Raw genomic sequence first — 13,605 nt, forward strand, 5'->3', positions numbered from 1 at the left:
ATGGAAAGGATTGTTTTTTTGCCATGTACTTGAAAGCAGCAGGGCAAGCTGCCTGACACAGCCAAGCACCAGTTGCCATCGCCGACCACTCAGCCCAGGCACTCCTGTCCGCAGTACAGAAGGACAAATCAGAGCAACCCATGGGCACACATGGCGTTTTTACTTCTTACTGACAAACAATGGTACTCTGGAAGAAGCAGAAGCAGATACAACCCTGCCTAATACCGAAACACTCCTCCCTTCCTGAGCTTCATCAGCTGCTGGAGAACCAAGATCTCAACAAATAAATGCAAAGTAGGGCTCAACTGATGCTGCAGCTCTGGGCTCTGGCAGGGAATCTGGAGGCAGCCCCACGCAGGCAGGGCAGTGCAGATCTCTGGGCTTTGCTGCAGGTCTGAGGGCTGAGAAGCAGTATGAGGAGGGCACACCAGGGCACAGCCACCCCTACGGCACAGCAGCACGGCTCAACCTGGGGCAGGTAGGAGTGCAGTGAGTTCAGCGCTGGGGTCACGGCAGCTCCTCGCCCTCCAGCATCCCACCAGCACCTCATCTGCACCTCCCTCTGCCTCCCCACCCTTGTTTCTTAATTATTATTTTAATAAGAACGTTTCCAACTTCACTTGCTCATTCCGCAATAGCCCAAGGGCTACAACTGTTCATTAGGCGGAATTTCTGTTTTAATTGCACCGACACAGATGTGTAGGTTATCTGGAAGAAATTACTAAAATGAGCACTAAAGAATGGGGCTGGATGCCTTCCTCCTGTTCGGAGAAGTTCATTTAGCACGTTTCCCCCCATAAAATGCATTGCTCAGTCCTTTGCAGGTGCCATACACGCATACTCTGCACCTTACAGCCAAGGGCTGGCCTTCAGGAAGCCTTTTTCCAGGAGCAGAAGTCAGCTTGCTCTCACCATACATATACATACACACATATTTTATCATTATTATTGTTGACCCTCACTAAGATCTGGGAACACTGAGCCCTGCAGGAACAAAGCAGTGCCACTGCTCCGGAGCCATGCCCAGCAGATCCCACGGCCTCATTCCGTCCCCTCGCTCCACTCTCAGGCTCCAGGCTCAGAGGATCCTGCCTGCCCCCTGCACAGCACTGTGCCACCAGACACTGCTGTGCTCCACACAAACCCCACTGCCCAGCAGAGCTATGGCTGCAGCTGTCAGATCAGCTGTGGGCTGGGCAGGAGCTGCTCTGCAATCTGTGCTGGCAAGAGCCAGACACACCTCAGCCCCAGATTCACCAAGAAGTGGCTGCCTGTGTTAGTCCTATTTAGAACCTTTGTTTGAGCTCCAGACGCTCACCTTTCGTGCAACACACTGCACACAAACATGAGATGTGGGAGCACGCCAGACCCAGGAGCACGTCACCTCACCAACAGCACTGCTTAATAAGGGTTTCAGCTCTCTGTAAGTATTTGGTAGATTTTAATTCAACAGTAAAAAGCATGAACCTGCCAATTTTTGGTTACGTCCTCTTGCCAGGAGCAAAAAGGGACAGCATGAACCTTGCCACCGGCTCCACCATGCACATCCCACCTACCATCCCTCCTGCCCCATGGGGCACCAGGAGCACCAGGTTGCAGCCACAGGGTGGGACAAGCACACACCAAGGGCTTGGGTCCCACCTCCGAACATGGCTAAAAGCCATACAGAGCATTCTCCTTCAGCAAGACTATGCTTTGGTTTCGAGTTGGGGGAGTGCCAACAAGGAAATCACAAATGCTTCCTATCAGGAAGGCAGAACTAAGGAATACCACTTCTCCTGTGCTGCAAGGGGACTTGCTTTGCTTTGTGTCTGCTGAAAACCTTCAACGTTCTACTATTCTATTTTAACAAAACCCTGACACTGAAGCATCTCATGTGCTAAAATTCAAGAGACAGAAGTACCATCCGTTATTTCTAAGTGCTTTGCTCAGGCTCGGCTGGGTTTTGTGTCTTGGTCCTAGATGCTTTTTGGCAGTTTGCTCTAGACTTCCTGGCAGGGGCTAAAAGGGTTTTATTTAGCTGGTGTCAGCTGAGCATCTGTGCCTGGGAGAAGAGGAGCGGGGGCGATCCCGACTGCCTTTCAGAAGCACATTTCCTTCTGGAAATGCCTGGGTGATGTTAAATCCCTGCATGCTTGAGTTATGGGGTATCCTCACCCCAGACCAACATCCCTGCCCGGTGGTGCAGGGGAGCCAGCAGGCTGTCCCCACCCCAACCTCTTCCCAACAGAAGGCACAGAATGCCCAAAGAACAGCCTGAACCCCAAGACAGATGGGGGAGTGGAGAAGGGATGCTCACAGCATTGTGCAGCAGGGCTGGGACTGTGGCAATCACAGGGCATGTCCCAGCAGGAGCCAACAGCTCGGGGGATTCCACACCTTCCATCTGAGCAGGCAAATACTTTGTGAGACGTCACAACACGCAAATACCCCAAATAAATGATAATGGCAAGTTCCTGTTGGAGAACTGCATAAAGAGAAAAGAGGAGACCTGCTAAAAGCTCTCCTCCATCCCTGCAAGAAGGAAAATGCTGTTATCAAGGATGGAAGAAGCACTTCAGCAGACAGAGGCTCAGGAGCACCCAGTGCAGTGCCCTGACTGCAGCCCCGGATGGGGGCAGCCATCCCTGCAGCCTCAGCCCTTGCTCCGCAGCTGGGCAGCTCCTGACACCATGCGTGAATTATTTTCGGTACCGTGCATGGGAAGAGTGGCAGATCCTACAGTGAGGTTTTATCAGCAATTTGCAGCTATGGAAACAAACCAATTTAGACTAATGTAACAAAATACCCAAACTGACAACAATGAAATAAAGGGCGAAGCCTTATGGGCGTTTTCACAGGGGAGTAGGGAAGCAAATGCAGCATGATCCAACTCCTGGGAACTGGGTGAGGGCCGCACAGCAGCTGGGACAGACTGCCCCCAGCCTCCAACAGGCAATGCACAAGAGGGAAGCCTGGCAGGGATGGCTGCAGCCCCTCTTGCTGCCTACTGTGGGGTCCCACAGGACTGCCTCCATCTCAACCAGCAAAGGAGATACAGCCATCAGGTCTGGCCACAAGCTGACCCATTTCAGGCCATGCACCATGTTCCACATCCCACCCATCTTTCCCTCTTCTCCTCGAGGCACAAATCCATATACGTGGCATAGGAGAAATCAGAGATAGCAGGAAAAGCTGCAGCCAGAACAAACCCTTGCGCAAGCTTCCCCAAATCACGGGGCAAGGCAATGGGTGCAAGCTGCACAACCAGCAAGCAATAGTGAACATGTGCAAGAGCAACAGCACGAGAGCACAGCTCAGAGCAAAGTGACACCGGGTTTCCAACAGCAAACCCCACACATCAGCTGTCCCACACATCACCCTGCAGGAGCCCATCGCTCCCCACCGCACACAGCACCTGCACCACAACGCTCCTCACGGTCATGTTTTGCAGCTTTTCTGCATAAGCAGAAGCTATTTTGCTGTACAACCAAGTTGTGTCACCCGGCTCAAAAGAAAGCAACTGAAATAATTATTTTGTTTGTTTGGTTGGTTATGACTTACACTAATAAATGCTCGATAAAAGCCCAGTGAATGATTTGTAGGCATTATGAGCATGTTAAAGATCCGTATGTGGTTACAAGCAAAGGTCATAAGCCCTATTGACTTTGCGGGCTCTATAACAATTGATTAGCTCTTTATTAAAAGCATTTATTCATCACTTGTAAATACTTTATCTAGTTGGTTCTTCTCTAGCCATTTCAGATACCACACCTGAGCAAAGACACCTTACTTGTGAGGTATTCTCATAAACTCAGATGTATATTGAGAGAGAGAGAGACCCATACATGTTATAATGTCTTAAAACAGCAAAGGCAGTTTTGCAAACAGCTGTAACTTCACACAGGCTCAGCAGGGCTTCTGAGGCCCCATTCTGTCTGTCCTGGAGGCCCCATTCTATCCATCCTAAAGGTCCTGAGGTCCCATTTTGTCTGTCCTAAAGGTCTTGAAGCCCCATTTTGTCAGCCCCTTACACGCTGAGCCTCCACAATTAGATACTGGCAACTCCTGAAATACTGCACTTCCCCAGTGTACCTGGGAAGGGGTGACTCAATAACCTGGACTACCGAGAAAAGCTGACCAGGCAGCAAGGCATCCTGCAGGGGATGCAGGAACACCTGCACACACAGCCTCCTTTATGAGTTCCACAGGGACTGTCTGTCACTGATAAGGGTTAATCAGTACTAATTAGTACCTGCCACAGACTGATTCCAAGGAGTCCTGCTGCCCCATACGGCTGCCTTTAACCCCACACCACAGTCAAAGCTGCTGTAGCCGCAGCCACACCACGGCTTCCAGCACTGCTCCAGTCCTCCTGCATAGGGCTGGGAGAAGTCACTTTCCACACACAGACAGTGCTGAGATAAGCAACTTTTTCACCCCGATGAAGGGGTGGAGAGCAGCTGTAAATTACCACAGCAGCTAACTAGCTTTGGCTCCTCAGGCTCAGTCAGCTCACTGATTTCAAGTCATGCTGATTTAGAGGAACGACTCCAGATGTACGGCAAATCGATCCTCCAGGCACAGGAGGCACCAAGGAGCTGCTGTGGGTGCAGGAGCTGCTGTGCTGACAAGGGGACTTCGGGCAGCCTTGCTGGGGAGGTGCAGAGCAGCTGGTGCAGACGTTGGGCAGTGCCTGGCCAAGATACATTCAGCAGAGGGGCTGACTGGGGATGATTTACCTCAGAATGAAAACATCAGCCCCACTTCTTGCAGCCGATGCAAGAAAGGCACTGAATGTTAAACAGAGGCAAAAAGTATAGACCAGCAACATCTGGAACTTATCCTTCCCTGCCTCTGAAAAAAAATAAATAAATAAATCACACCCTATTCTTTTTGAGAAAGAAAACTGATTATATAAAATTATAATGCTGCAAGGAGAGAAAAGCAGAGATTTTCTTTGAAAAAGTGCCTGCTTTCCTCCCATATGCTGGCTGAGACGAACCGAGTGCTCATTCTTGTGGGACCTTCAGTAAGCTCAGATAACCAGCTCTCATCCTAACTGGGTGAAGATAAACCAAAAAAACCCACAATTCCTTCAATTTGTGGCAGGAAGGTTCAGAGGAGCCTTGCTTCCTGCGGAGAAACCCCACCTGGGGACCAGTTGTCCCGAAGAGGAAGGGTCAGATGTTACCTAAGAGAGCCAATGCTCCGTCTCTCCCAACAGAAGAACGGAAAGGCTTTAAATATAGAAACAGGAAAGCCTATCTGGATTACTGTAAGGATGCAGGGTCAAAACACGACACCCTTCACTTCCTCAGGCCCCCGGTGACAGCCCGCCCTGAGCCCAGGACCCACACAGCAACCTCCCAGCCCACAGAAGTGCCTACAGCCATTGAATTACCGACGTAACTGCATCGATCAGGCTGGAAAACAAAGCGGCGGCTCTTGGCACACGCACCGTCTGGCAGGCACAGCTGCAGGAGCTGCATGTTTCTCACCTGCTGGCAGTTACAGCCCCAATAAAGCCGCCCTGTGACCCGGCAAGGCTGTGCCAGGCAGCTCGGTGCTGCAGGGTGAGCTGGCGGGCACACACAGGGGAGGTGCAGCCGGTCCTCCACCGCCTTTCCAACTGTTCAGAGCTGCAGGAACTGCTGGGTATGTCTGGCTGTGCAAACAGGAGCAAGGCTGTTCGTGGTCCTGTTCCTCGGGCTCCACAGCCCTCCATGCCCCCATCTCCGGGGCAATGAGTGGACTGGTTGCAAGATTTCATCAGGACACTGAACTCAGGAGCCGTAAAATCACTGTGCAAAAAATTACACCTATTTTTGTAGCAGCCAATTAAAGCACGTATTTAGGTCTCCTTGCATAGCCCTGCATTACATAAAGCAATTCTTCCACTTGAAATGCAAATTTTAAAAGGTCGTTCTGCTTAATTTAATAAAGCCTTAACTTGGATCTGCAAATCTGTGGAAGCAGAACCAAGGAGGACACATGGCTGAGAGAGGCGGTGTGATCCCTCCAGAGCAGGGACCCAGGGGGGATGAAAAGCATCTCCTGAGCCACAAACCCGCTGAGCCTGGAGTGCACTTATGGTCTGAAGAGCAGCAGAACCCCATAGCCATGACAAAAGAGAAATTCCTGAACATCTGCACGGGGCTCTGAACCCACTTGAGGCACTGCGCTGCACAGCAGGATGCACCTTCATCCTGAGCCCACCCCGCCATGATTCCCTCACCTGGGAGGGCCTCTTTCTGCACCTAAATTAAGTAAATGCTTCCATCTTTATACACACAGGCATATATATATACAAATATAAACACACATATATATGTGTGTATAAATGCACACATATAAACGTATTTAAAGCTGCACTCATAAAAAGCACGTAGTGAATTATCAAATGGAGGCTGCCCATTTTGTTTACGATTCCTTACAGTTCAGCCTGGATGGCAAGTCAGTGGATGCTTAGCAGTATTTATCGACAAAACCCATGAAATATGAGGATTAGGAGCCATGAGCAGAGCAAGCGGCATGCATCCCACGGGATGCCCCACACATGGGCATGCACTGCAGACCCGGCCTCACGCTGAGCCCTTCCACATGGCAGCTCCCACCGCAGAGGCTGAAGAAAAGAGCCCCAAAGTGAGATTTCTGTGTGTTATACTGCAAACTCGAGCCTCTAAATTGTGTTAAGGTCAAGGTACTCAAGAGCCTAACCCGTGTGTGAGACCGAGTCACAGAAGCCAGAAGACCACACTCTTGCTGGGGTGGGAAGAAGGCAGAAACACAGGCAGGGCAGGAGCTGCTCCAGGACAGCATCCCACTGCAGGGACACCCAGGACACCTGGGAACACTGACAGCACCAAGCCCAGCCCTGCGCCTCGTTATCACCAACTATAACCCTAACAACTCCAGCACCACCCAGGAGCGCTGCAGGGAGGATCTCCCAGCCCCATCCACACAGAGCAGAGCCTGGACTCATCCCCAGCATGGCTAGAGGCAGACAGAGGTGGGAATCGGAGCCTGGCAGCGCTCATCCCAGCACTCTGCACTCAGACATCCTTCGGGAACTCACCCAAACTGCTTGGCTCCCTCCCCACCTGCCCTGCAGGTAAATCCAGCATGCTGCTTGTGCAACGTGTTGACTTACAGTGAGGGCAGAGGCAGCAAGCTGTGCAGACAGCAGGAGAGGCTTTCGGCAGTCTGGGTCACTTCCCTGTGAAGCACAACAGGCGTTGGGCCAGGCCTGGCTCCCTCAGAGAGTATACAGCAGGACAGTCATGGCCTTCAAGGCTTCAGCCAAAGGACAACAAAGACACATTGCCAAATGTGCATTTCTGGCCCGGCTGCTTTCTGTGGCTATAAAGCCCAACTGCCTCCTGCTCACACCCAGCTCACACCCCAGTGCCTTCCCCAGCTCCCTACCAGCAAGCCAGCGCACTGCTCTACCCACCAAAACCCCAACAGCGTGATTCTGAAGCAAATGCAGCCAGAACTGCTTTTGATATCAGTTACCAGGGGGAAAATTAATGCTCACAGAGAGTGAAATGGGACAGAGATAGAAGAAAGCTGCTTCGTATGATGCCAGTCTCTTTCTCCCTTGGGTTTTAGAGCACTTCTTCAGACGCATTTGACAGGAAAACCAACTCACCTGATCACCACCATCTCTACTAAGATGTCACATAACCATTTAGCATGACGTGCAAACAAGAAATGCTATCACTCATTAACAAGTTAAGCAATTAGCAAGTTAATTATATATTAAGCCAAAATCTGCATGTAAAAGATATAGAGTGAGGTCTGCCATAGCAAAGACCAGGACTTTGTCACTATGAACACACACCATGCATGTTCACATCTGCATCTCAAGGAAGTTATGGGGGAATACCAAAGCAGTTATGAAGGGGAGTTCCTTAGGAGACAAGCCAGACAATTTATTTCTTATATCAGACCTATGTAAGCATTTAAACAGGACCTACTGCAGCAATCCTTAGCAATGCGCAGATGTGGTTTTTGAGTAATGGTTAGTGTTACTTAACTGGTTATATTCACTAATGTAATTGACACCTATTCCATCATTCTTAATACACCCACTTCTTTCTCCGATACCATAAATAGATTAGAAAAGTTTCTGCAGATGGCCATGACCCCATTTGTTTGTGCACTTAGCCATGTATGAATCACTCTTGGCTTGCAGCAGCACTCTGGAATTACTGAAAGATAACTAGTCGGCACAGACACCAATAAATGAATCATGCTTTCCACAAGACCAAACCTTTGGGCTTTTACAGACTCCAATTACAAAGTAAGAAGAAAAGAACAAAGAAATTACTCAGTCTATTTGCACAAAGTCATGCAGAGTTGATTCATAGTTTTGCAGAATTATTACTGACAATCATTTGTAGGGGGTTCCAGTAACAAACCAGCTACTTAACACATTGGGCAGAATGAAGGGAGGGAAAAAAAAAATCCCCAAACCATGTCCTGCATGTAATTCTTGAAAAGTTGTATTGATTCCTGTGCAAGGGCCTCTTTTCATTGCCACTATCTTCCAAGCCTGGGGGTTAAGCAGCTCTCATTCTCCAAGGCTAAGCCGTGTTTCACTGGGTTGCTTGGGCCAAGTTGGCAAATGTGAGAAATCCTGTTGCACCTGCTGAAGTGCCCGTGCCTCTTGCCAGCAGAACACTGCATGCACAGCTCCTCATCCCCGTGTGCATGAGCAGGGCCTCGGGAATGGATCACAGAGCTGACATGTGCAGAAACACTCGCATTTCTAAATGCACATTCTTGGGTATATAAAGCAAGTAAAAGATCAGCCAGTCAGAAGTACTCCATTAAAGATATGTGTGAGACTGAATACACTGAACATAAATGTGTGAACCACTTGGAAGGACTGTGGACATCCACCAACACTGACAACTTGTGAGGCAAGTTTCTGAAGACGTGCAAGATAGCTTTATGTAATGCATTGCCTGTGACAACACCAACACACACCGCAGACACAACACCCTGCTCTGCATGCAGCGTGAGTCCAGTCCTGCACCAGCTGGAAATCTGAAGTCAGCTTACTTGCAGGAAGCAGGTGACACTCTATCAGTTATAATCTTAACAACGTTATCCTCCTTGACATGCTCCAGGAGCTGTGTTAAGTTATAAGGATCCAGGGGTGATGTGAGACATGGTGCCTGCCTGACCCCCACAATAAGCACCAGGGCATCGAGTGTCACAGCTGCACCTGCAGATCACACGGCCACGCTGCCTTGCACCCAGCCCATCAGCATCTTGCCCCAGAAAAGGATGCAGAATGATGAGGATGACATCCAGCAGAAGGTCGCTGACATTTTGGACCAGGATGCAGCAGATGTGTCTACACTACCATTTGTCTCAGTCACTGCTGTACCCTTTGCCCTCTGAGGCCCATCCATGTGGGCTGACTGCTTGCAGGTGAGTGGCGCAGCCTTTCTGCACACCAGCTGAGCTTGGTCTCCAGTTTGCTGCTGGCCTCACACATTTCAGAGTCAGAGCTCAGGAGAGGCCAAAGCCAGCACCACCAGCGACTACGAAGCTCTGCATCCCCTGGGGAACACGTGTCTATTTGTCCTTCACCTATAAGGCCTCTGATTCCCCAAGCTGTCTGCAAGAAGGAATGATGCTACAGAAGATTTAAACAAAAGCTTTAATGAATGTTCTCAATTCCTATCCCCCCTTACTCCATTCCTACCACAGAAATTAATGCAACAAGCCCTCTTCATAGGGATAGACAGAGTTTATCTGAGAACGTGCTGTAGATGAAAAGGGAAGACAAAGGTCGCCACCAGCACCTCTAAAGCAGCAGGCTGTCTTCAGAAAGCTTCTGGCTCAGTACACTCAGGGCCTGGAGTGCAGCAGGAGATCACCAGGCTGCATGTGCTACATGGAAACATCAATTGTCAGGTGTTAAAAAAAACAACCAAACAACAAATCAGGAACCTGCGATGCTGGGTGGGTGCTCTGCTCAATGCTGCACACCACATTGCAGCAGAAATGCTAATGCAAGTTTAGTTTTCACACTGGAGATATTTCAGAAGATTCCCAAAGCTTTGATAATATTTAACATCTCTACTAATTTCCTTTCTGGCGTAATCATGAATGTGCCATAGTAGCCAACAGATCTGGGATGAAGTACAAGTTCTAGCTGGCTGCAAAGCAGACAGGAATCATGTGTGCTCATACTGTTTTCTCCCACAACATACCTCTGCAAAACTGACTTAAAATGAGAAAAGAAATTGTGAAACTGCCATTACAAAGAAGCATTTAAAATGCAGATCAAAGTGCCGCCTTGGAAGCCGCATTCCTGGCCAAATCATCAGAGCTCTCTTTACTCTCAAGAGTTCCCCAAATCCTCCGGTTTGGACGATGAACTGCAGCTGAAATTTATCTGCTCTAAAAAAATGCACAACAAGTCACAACTCCTTTCTCCAGCTACCAACCCCTTCTCTCTCAAGTCCATTTCATACAATTTTGTTGTACTGCTCCATCAATTAACTTTCACAAACGGGTTCACGCCTGTGTGCACACACAGATGCTACCCCAGTGCTGCAGCTCATCTCCAGCATTTCCTCCTCAAATAATTACAAAATGATCCCATGGTAATTCAGCCACACAGACGGGACGAGCGCTGCATGCAGCATCCCCACTGACGTTAATGATTCCTTTGCTTTATGGCTTCCTGGCAGTGTGCTGGTGGCGTGAACAAAGTTTCTCCCCAGCTGTAGCCCTGCACATCCCTCCTGCAGGCAGAGCCGCACCACCAGCAGGTGCCCCATGTCAGCACCAAGGGCTGCAGTGACCAAACAGAACGGATCTCCCTGCAGGCAGTGAATGAGGTGTGAGCCAGTTTGTCACCGAAAAGCCATTGCAAATAAATGACCTTTTTTAGCTCATGAGGGTTACCAAATTCTGCCAGATGCCACTACCTGAAACAAGACCAGCAGGGATGACGGCACAGCGAGTTACTCAGGAAAGCAGCTGGGCTGTAATTATGCCCATTAGTGACACCACGTATTTTGGTACTTCCCTTGAAAAGGTCTCCTCATGTCTACCCATTTCTAATTTAGGTTTACAAACTCATTCTCAAGTTGGATTTAACTTGCCACTGACTCTCAGCGCTGGAAAGCTAAACATATTAGCACGCTAGGTGAGCAACAGCAAATAAAAACCAATAAGGAGAGAGAGCACTTCTCCATAGGCGCTCCCCTCCACCTGCAAAGCGAGCGGCTCATTCATACCCTGAGCATCTCAAGGTGTCTCAGACCCCCCGCAGCTCCTGGCTCTGAGGGACGCAGTGTGGGTGCTGTGTGTCACACACTGCGGTGTCATCACTGTCAGTCAGCACCTGCAAACGGCGCCAGGTGAAACGAGGGCTGGGCAATGTGCAGCCCGTCACACATCCCGCAGTCCCTATGCCCTGCTCTGCACCTCCTGCTGGGGCAGCCCCAGCCATGCCACGTCCCTGTGCTGTGCGTGGTCCTGGGCACCGCTGCTGTGTGTGCAGTAGGGTCCTGCTGCAGTGTCACCCAGGTGTTCGCCCAGAAGAAACAACAAAAAAAAAAAGCCGGATCTTTCTCCTCCCACTACATCTTTTCATTTTTCCATTCAGCCCTGATTATAGCAGCAGGATTACATCACTGCTCAAGGGCACCAAATCAAGTCTGGCTTTATGACCCCAGTGCTGCAAGACTGGAGCACGGCCAGCACCCAGGCCACCACCTGCCTCTGCCTTGCTCCTTCTGGGCACCCCTGGGGATGCTGACCTGCACACGGAGCAGCACAGCCTGCAGGGACACATGGCATTCTCCTGGTTTTGGCTGCAGCCAAACTGAGAACCACAACCGGAGCACACTTAGAGAACGCTCTACAGCTTGCTAAGGCACTGGCGGCAGCTCAGCCTTCCTACAGCCTCCTACAGGAAACCTCACAGATGAGGGAGGAAACGAAAGTGTTATACACTCTGCCCTGAGCGCTGTGTCAGGACAGAGACATTGCTGCCAAAACGCAGTCTGAAGTGGTCAGGAGACGTGATCCTCAGTGGAGCCATCAGCACTGTTTGATACTAAACCCAGGAAAGTGAAAACCTCAAAGCCCCCACTCCAGGCAGAGCTCCCACCAGTGCCACCCCCAGCACGAGCACAAACCCAGCAGAACCCTTGCACACCCACACCCGAAGCTGCCCCCATTCCTGCACCAACCACCTCCTCGGCATCCCATCTCCCTTGGCAGCTGAACCCCTTTGGGATCATCCCATGGGGTCTGATGCAGCCCTGGCACAGATGAGGTCCTAGTGGAGATGCTGGGATGCTGCAACATCCCCCTCCCGAGCAATGAGCTCCCAGACACACACCTCAGTCTGTCACTCACCTCACAATGAGTTCTTTACGGACCCATCTGACACCAGGCTCAGCCCTGACCTCTGTCACTCTGCAGAGGCAATTCATTTTGCTGCACCCAGTGCTGCCCAGCACAACTAGTAGGCTCAGCCTCTCCTTCCCAAACCCCTCATCCAAGAGCTGCACAGAGCACAGCTGCTGCTCGCTGCTCAGGGAGAACCAGTGAAGAAACAGTTTGGGGGCTCAGATACAGGGCTAACCTAACGAGAGACCTAAATTAGCTTACAGCTCTGCCACTATCTCAAAGCGTTCGTGCCTGGGAACTTTTGGCTGGGAACTGAGATAGCATCTGATGGGAGCTGCCCAGAGGTCCCCTGAGAGCTATATTAAAAGAATAAGCACAAAGAAGCGACTGGAGGAGGAAAAAGCCATGATATGACTTTCTGTGAGGATGGATGGGGCTCAGCTCTTCCCCCCCCTTCAGAGCTGGACTACAGCTCCTGCAGGACCACCACAGCCCACGGCTGCCACTGCGGTGAGCGGCAGCAGAGAGATAAATGTCATCGGTGGCAAAGGGGAAGCCCGGGAAGGAAAAGAGAGGCGAGCAGCCCTGCAGCCCGGCCACACAGCCCAGCTCTGGGGTTGAGCACAGCGTGGGCAGCACTGCAGGGACAGCCCTCGGGACTGCGGGCACTGCATCCCACTGAGCCCATGTCAGAAAATGCAGAAACAAAACCCAAGATGCTATCTCTAAGAAGTATGAAATTCAAAGCTGGGGTGGTTGCAACAAAACCTCACAGCAACAGAGTGGGAGAGCAGCTCTATCTCCAGCAGACACTGGCCGTGTGAGCTCCCAGCGCTGCCACCAGCCCAGCCGGACACCGGCTGCAGCCTCAGCCCCGCAGCGCTGCTGCTGGCACCCACGGAACGGTCCTCATTATGTACCCGCCGCTATTGGTATGCACAGCCCGCCCGGCCGCTGGAGTCAGGGGAGAAGAATGGTCTATTCAGTACCGGCAGTGTTAATAAAATCAGGCAAATCCAGCTTAGTTTTGTCTGAACACGAATGAGATTAAATCAAGATTAAACGCACGCAGTACAAAGGGAATGTTTTATGCTAAAATTCAGAGTGAATCCATTTTAGCACCCGGAGTAGAACCGCCCCCAGCTCTCCCGCAGGACGCGGACACCTGAACCGAACAGCGGCGGAACCGGAGGCGGCGGAGGCTGCCCGGCACCGGGCTGTGAACGGCCACTG

General features: G+C 50.7%; 1 protein-coding gene across 2 annotated transcripts in view; it reads right to left on the reverse strand.

Annotated features, from left to right (window-relative positions):
• The window catches only part of PMEPA1 (prostate transmembrane protein, androgen induced 1), a 30,540-nt gene that overhangs the window by 15,747 nt on the left and 1,188 nt on the right, over positions 1–13,605 (reverse strand). The window lies entirely within an intron of this gene.

Source organism: Tympanuchus pallidicinctus, unplaced genomic scaffold (assembly GCF_026119805.1).
Source record: "Tympanuchus pallidicinctus isolate F22 unplaced genomic scaffold, pur_lepc_1.0 scaffold20, whole genome shotgun sequence".
NCBI classification, from domain to species: domain Eukaryota; kingdom Metazoa; phylum Chordata; class Aves; order Galliformes; family Phasianidae; genus Tympanuchus; species Tympanuchus pallidicinctus.